Source organism: Orbicella faveolata, unplaced genomic scaffold (genome assembly GCF_042242905.1).
Source record: "Orbicella faveolata isolate gen_17 unplaced genomic scaffold, um_ofav_v1 contig_2, whole genome shotgun sequence".
Classification (NCBI taxonomy): Eukaryota; Metazoa; Cnidaria; class Anthozoa; order Scleractinia; family Merulinidae; genus Orbicella; species Orbicella faveolata.
Genome location: NW_028301547.1, coordinates 18,653,080 through 18,660,147, shown reverse-complemented (window position 1 = coordinate 18,660,147; position 7,068 = coordinate 18,653,080). Strand labels below are relative to the sequence as shown.

The following is a 7,068-nucleotide window of genomic DNA, read 5'->3' as shown; positions in this document are numbered from 1 at the left end:
GCAATGTGATGATTTTCTGATTTGACTTGCAAATAGTACCACATTATGCAGATTTTAGTTATCACCTTCAACACTCGGTGAATCCAAGACGAAAAGAAAAATATTAAGACGAAGATATTTCGTTTTGTAATTTTCGCTGAGTTATGTTCTACACTTCTGCAAGAACCTTTTTCAACGGAAAGTGATCATTCCTAAGTTAGACAGTAACTTACCATACGAAAAACAAGAGACCTGTAGCTGCGTGGACCTGTGGAGCGACTGTTGCAAACACGAGGAATATTATTCTTCTCAAGGTCAAACTTTCTCAAGGTAAATTCTTGCATTTTTGTGGCCTTACGTTTAGTTATTCCTGTATTTGATGTGCAGTTATAACTTTAAGTTATATTTTACTACCGAAGTAGCCGCTTAGCTTAGAAACAAAGCTTCTTCAGTTCATGTCTTCCTCTGGTTGTGCTTCTCGAGAGAGACGTGGCTTATCTGAACGAGCCAAATGAAACAGTTCGGAAGTTTTTTTTCAAAAAATCCTATCAGCCGTAATTTGCAAAGCTTAGAAATAGTAATTGGACCGAGTGGTGTAGATCTGTCAAGGAGTAATCGCGCGAGTAATTTCAAAATCGGAGGAGGGCGAAGAGCGAGGGCGATTTGAAATTACACGAGCACGATTAGTGAGCTAATCGGACATGTGTGTTGATAAAAGAAAAGAAACAGTCGTAAATCAGCTTGTGTAAGCAATGAAGAAGACTAAGATCAGTTCACTAGATAGCTCAGCGAAGATTGTACATTTATTTGTCATTTGTTGGGGAACGTTTGGCCCAAGTTTAGAACATGGACAAGGACTATCGTTTATAGTTTAGTATTCAGTTTTAAGTAAATTTACTCATAGATTGATTTTCATGTGAGTCAAAGTATCCCTTTTTTGCACACCGCCAACTAGATCTTATTACTCTCGCTTCTCATTTTATTGAAAGCGAATGCAAGAAGGCCGTGCAACGAATGACATAGATAAGATACATAGACTAAAATACAACCAGTGTATCCTGATTAATTTAACTCTTTACACCTCTCTTCAGGTTAATGAAGCTAGGTAATGCCAAAAAACCTCACGAAAAGCTTCCTGTCCCTGACATGATCAGATATAGAGCTCAACAAGCCGCATCAGAGATGAGGTCAGTAAATCTCCTTTACTCGTCATTACCATTTACTCGAGTTGACATATGTAAATGGAATTTTCTTCATACATTTTAGCACAGATCTCTCATAATCTCTCCGAGGTTTCATGCAATCTAAAAATGCCGTCGAAGGTTTACAGTGGTTTACAGTCTCATAACATTCTGTATTTTTGGGGTAACGTTCAAGGTATATGAAGGTGGAAAAAGAGATGAGGAATAACTAAGCTTTCACAGGAGAAAAATAGCAATAAAATGTCCCGATTGCACATTAAGAAGATAGCCTAGGGAAATTAGGGTTGAGAGTTATTGTAGTGTGTTCCATCAGCTTAAATGTTCATGCATATTTTTCTCTCTAGGTTAAAAGGGTGAGGTTATGAAGCCGAGCATGCCAAAAAGGAAAAAGCTTTCACGAAGCTTGCTGATGTCGATGCAGGCCAAATACAAGTCAGAGCGAGACATCTCTAAGTTAGTTAAGGTTAGTGTGTTTTCATCGACTTTTATCAGCTTCAATTGCAGTCGGTTTTAACGTGCAAAATTGTTTGTTGCACGTACGTGACCACCACGGTTATTTGGCATAGTCATCAAATCTAATTTCAATTTGTTTTTGTTTCTATCAGAACGTCTTCTTGAATTTGCTTAGAGTCATAAAACAGCCGATGAAGATCTACAGAGACAAGTTCTCCTGTCAGGTATGAGCAAATTCAAAGATGACTTCAATTCGACTTGATTCAGGCCTTCCAACGAAGAGGTTTGTTTCAATATTCAGATTAGCCGTTTAACCCTTTAGAGATAGCTCGCCTAGTTTTCCTAAATGAAAGTGAACTAGTTTTTGGATCGACAATAACAAAAAATAAAGGAAGTATATGTTATGTGCAGTTAAGGCTCTGTGAAATTTAATACACAATTAAAGCGAGTAAAAATCACGAAATAAAACTGATACCTTCGTCTGTCTCTTGCTTTTGTAACCCTTTTTCTCATCAGTTTTATTTTCCTTGTGCAGCCTAGCTTAGCCCGTTCATTATATCTAAATGAAAGTTCTTTCTATTTCTCTTCCTTTGAGTGTAAGACGATAAGCTGGTCTGACTGTTACCAAAGATGACGTCCTGATTGTTGAATCAGGTCAGTAACTTATTTATTGATTTGTTTGTTCTACATATTTTACCAGGCAAAAATGAACACAAATTTGAATAGTTTTCATACCCCAAACATTTCACGAAACTTAAATAGCAGGAAATGTTCTGACGCCCTCTTTCCGAAATTCTATCCAATCGCTGTAAAGAGCTTTTCATTCATTGTTTATAACTACGTTTCGTAGTTCAAGAAAAACTGACAACTGGACAAGTTAGAGGACTTATTTTGTATACCAACTTTTATGAGAAAGAAGTGAAAAAATCCTTAGCACTTTTCCGCTTTTTTCCCGCCCCCTCCTGAGTTTGGAATGTGAAAATAGATCTCAATAATAGCTTTTTACATTTCTTTTCAGAGTTTAAGACATAAAGCTTACTTTATCGTTTTCAAGGATGGTTTCAGCAGCATAGTGACGATGTCAGGTCAGTGATTTGTTTGTCATTGCACGAAAATAAGCAAATAGTTGACTGACAAGATTTTTCATATCTCATCAAAGCCTGTAGAAGTGAAAAACAAAACTCGTTATGTGTGATGTCAAAATGTCAAATTTCGAGGTTGCCACAGATATGTCGGGCCTGCTCTCTCTTAGTTGTGTCGAAAAAAAAGGGGGGGGCTATCCTATACAAAAACACTTACGATTGTAGGAAGAGAACGCTCAAGAAAGGCGCCAGCATAAAATGACCCTAAAATGCATGTAGGAGACTCTCAAAAAAACATCAATCTCAAATTTTTTGACAAATAATTGTAGCTCCCAAACTCCCGGAGAACGTTTTTGGCCCCGTCTCCACAAAAACCTGTACTGGGCCAGGAGTCTAAACAACCAATCATTCTATCTCCCTAAAGATAATGGAAGAACAGATTATGAGAAGAGAAGTTTACACAGTTACAAAAGAAGGCATTCGCTGAAGTTTCATTATAGCAGGTTAGTAGTGTTCATTTATTTACTTGGTTGTCTATTTTAAGAAGGTGGAAAAGAAAATTGATTGTTTGTTCGTTGGAATTTAAGGAGTTTCGTAAATTGTTCATGCATTCAATTTGTGAAAAACAAAACAACCATCAACCAAGAGTGGTAATGCAGTTGTGCTTTCAAATTAAGCCGTCGCGATGGCTTTTAGTCGTTTGAAATCCAAGGAGTTACTGCAAATAATGTTGGCCGGATCAAGAGGTTTTGTGATCCATTAGTTTACAAATGTGATTGAAATCCAGTTTCTCCTCATAACATCAGTACATTGTCAAGCAAATAAGTTATGAGAATGAAGAAAATCATCAATGAGGGAATTTTGTCGCCAAGGTACATGGGAGAGGATGATCAAAAGCTTCACGTAGTGGCAAAGGAAGTGCGAGAACAATGCAAAGCTTCAGTATGATTAATCCATTTTGTTTTCTTTCTTTCAGGATTTCGGACCATACGATGAAGGCAAGAGAAAGGCAAAGACAAGACACTGGAGGCAAAATTAAGAAGACTGGACACTTAACACAAGACAGAGTACACAAGGGACCTGAGTAAGATACAATTTAGCGATTTTTTTTTTTTCAAGCCAAAAAAGTGGACGTAAGAATCGGCAAAGTTTTTCTTGCAATTAATTTTGAGAACAGAAAGACGAAGGTTATCTACAAAAAGGGACCGGCCCAAAATATGATTTACAGCTAGGTTTTGTAAGGAAATGATTCATCGGCTTTGCTCTACAAATTTTGATCAGTTTTTATCTTTTTTGTCCTTGGTCACGCTGCGAGAGTTTGGTGGTTTGTGTGACTGACGCGTACTTGACTCTTAACTTAAGCATCACTGGTGTTGCGTTACATTATAGGCCGTTAAGAATATGTTGATAAGGCTTTGTGAGGGAAATTTAAATACAGGAGATTCCACTATCATTTCAGGAAATAAAGAGTATGAAGTCTCATTTGATATTTTGTTGGCTTGTTGAGACAAACAGCGAGATGGCAAGATACCGGAAAAGAATTTATTTTCTGAGTTCGCAGTTAAAATACGACAACACTTCATGAATTTCACTTCATAAATTGGAATAATTCCCGTGCAGAACTTTATTTACATATTCTCAACAGTCGTTAGTGTAACGCAACATTGTTGTTGTTTAATAGCCACGTACGTTTCTGTTGCACGATTCACCAAGTTCTCGTGTCGTGAATTTCGTAAGTCTTGATTTTTCTTGAGAGGAAATTTTTTATAGTGAGCCTTCGTGTTTAGAATCACAAACTTTTGCTGGTTTTCAAATTTCAGAATGGATTGTCTGTTTGTCAAAATGTCTCGACTAAAAACGGTTTTTTGAAGTTGAAATTTATAATAGATGTCGCTGCCAAGTTTTTGTCGAGTTGGTTTTGTACAGAACCTCTTATTTAATAAAAGTTTACTTAAAATGTCTTGACCGCCTAAATTTACTTTCACGGTAACCTATGTCAATTTTTAATTTTCCCGCCAAAAAACTTAGAAAAAATACGGGCGCCCAAAATACGCATGCGCCAGTTTTTTTTTTTTTAAATTTTCGAGTCAACCCTTGTTGAAAATTTTTATTTTCCCGCCAAAAAACTTAGAAAAAATACGGGCGCCCAAAATACGCATGCGCCGTTTTTTTTTTTTACAAAATTTCTTTGATTATATTTCAATTGCTATGTATTTTATTATTATTCCTAACTTGTAATGAGTAAAGATTTATTTCGTTCATTTCTTATAAGTAAATAAATACTGCACTCAAACGCGTTTTATTGTCTTCTTTTGTTTCTTTTATTGACATCAAATAACTTTAACTAAATAAAGACAAACCAATAACTCACAAATATTCTTTAGTTTATTGAAATTAAATTTTATTAGTTACAAAGGTGTCTTGAAAAATTTTGTTCTATATATACTAAGACTTTTGGCGGGAAAATTTAAAAAAATTTGCACAGCGTTTCCCCTAACAACTTTTTTGACAAAAATTTAAAGATGGTACCCACTTGAATTTTTCCCGCCAAAAATTTAACATATACCATCTTGAACACAAACTAACGAAAAATTTTGATCCCACATATACGCATTTTTCCACCAAAAAATTTATATTTTGAATCTGCTAAATGTTTGTGTTCAAGATGGTATATTTTTATGATGATATTTTGTTAAATAGTCGGCCGCAAAACGCCGAGCAGCTAGAAATCTATTTGCAAAAATAAGAGGAGCAGGTTAAAATTTCTACAACTGCAGTGTTTCTGCACGAAATTGAGAGGGTAAAAACATTTCTAAATCCAAATATTTAAGAAAGTTTATGTAGCCGGGTAACTTGAGACCCAACAATATAAACTCTCTTAACTATGGCGATTCCAAAATGTTGCCACCTCCTCAATATTCAACGAGTAGTGTGCTGAAACTTTGCATTTGTAAGAATTTTAACCTGCTCGTCCCATTTCTGTAAATAGATTCCTAGCTATCCGTCGTTCACAGCATAACCATTTAATATGATATCATCATACAATATATTTCAAGAAGATAGTAAAGGCAAGCTATGAACCCGATTTGTCCTATACGAAAACAAAAAAATAACCGCGAAGATTCAATGTTGTGCTACTGTTTAGAAACATTTTGGAACTTCCGTCATTTTTCAGTGACCGATATGAAAAAGCAAAACCCGACAAATCATGAGCCAATTAAAAAAAAATGTTCATGGCTTGCTTTGTTATCTTCTAGAAATTAGCGAGGCTTTAAAGATTAATGTCTGGTTATCAAGCTTCAAAATGTATTACAATATATCTCATGGTTTCCGTCAAATACTCTTAGTAAAACGTTTTGCCATTTGCGAACGAGAGCCGTAACATTTTAGAACAATCAGGCATTTGAAAATCAAAAACGTTAATAAGCGAATAATGTTTGAATGTTTTTTGTCCGCTGCAAACAATAGCGTTAAAAGTTTTGAAGAATACTAGATGTAATAGTGAACACAAACGATAATGATAAAATTTTCAAAGAATCAGATAATTGAAGCCGACAAGTTCTGAAAACAAAGTTGTTGTAGAGAATACCTTTGATAAATTGTCTGTCTGTCAGTTGCAGACGATGTTTGTATTGACAAATAAAGATGTTGTTTTTGTTGAGCAATAATATTTTAGAATAATCAAACAATTGGAGCTACATTTTTGAAAAGCAGCAGATTTAATCGTGAATATTTTCAGTAAAAATGTTTGTTAGTGTAAATGATAGCTTCAGAATTTTTAAATATTCAGACAATTGAAGCTACATTTCAGAAAACAATAGATCCGATAGTAAATATTTGTAGCAAAAATACTCTTCAGATATCATGCGAGCCAAAAAGAAATCGAAAAATAAGCAAATAAGAGCTCCATTTTTGAAAAGCAGTAACGGTGAGAGTTGCTTGATACCAGACATAATTCATTATAGCCTCGCTGAAAATTGAACAAGGACATATTTGGTTTCTGATTGAATTTTTTGGGTGCTTATCCCCACCTTCCGAAGAAACAAAGTATAAACCGAATGATTTCCGTACGTAAATGTACAAAACAATTTTATGCCGATAAAAATCTAGTTTGATCAATCCAGAAACCCAATAACCTCTTATAGCATTATGCATTTCAAGGTGGCTCTGCATGTCCAATACAAAATGAACGTCAAAAGACAGTTTTTACTATATGCATGAACGGAATGAAAAAAAAAAAACACACACACACACACACGAGCGAAACGGGGAAGGAAGCGTTCAAAAATGTGTTGTAATCATGTCAAAACATATTTCACATATCCAGAAATTAAATTGAAAAACGTTGCGAA

General features: G+C 35.1%; 2 long non-coding RNA genes across 2 annotated transcripts; both read left to right on the top strand.

The window, feature by feature from the left end:
• Nucleotides 1-1,486: 1,486 nt before the first annotated feature.
• LOC149112272 (uncharacterized) lies at nt 1,487-1,945 on the top strand. The gene is made up of 2 exons (XR_016207230.1): nt 1,487-1,644; nt 1,787-1,945. It is a non-coding gene; the product is annotated as an uncharacterized LOC149112272 (long non-coding RNA).
• Nucleotides 1,946-2,775: 830 nt separating this feature from the next.
• LOC110046577 (uncharacterized) lies at nt 2,776-5,013 on the top strand. Its single transcript, XR_002296400.2, has 2 exons — nt 2,776-3,219; nt 3,693-5,013. It is a non-coding gene; the product is annotated as an uncharacterized LOC110046577 (long non-coding RNA).
• Nucleotides 5,014-7,068: the final 2,055 nt, after the last annotated feature.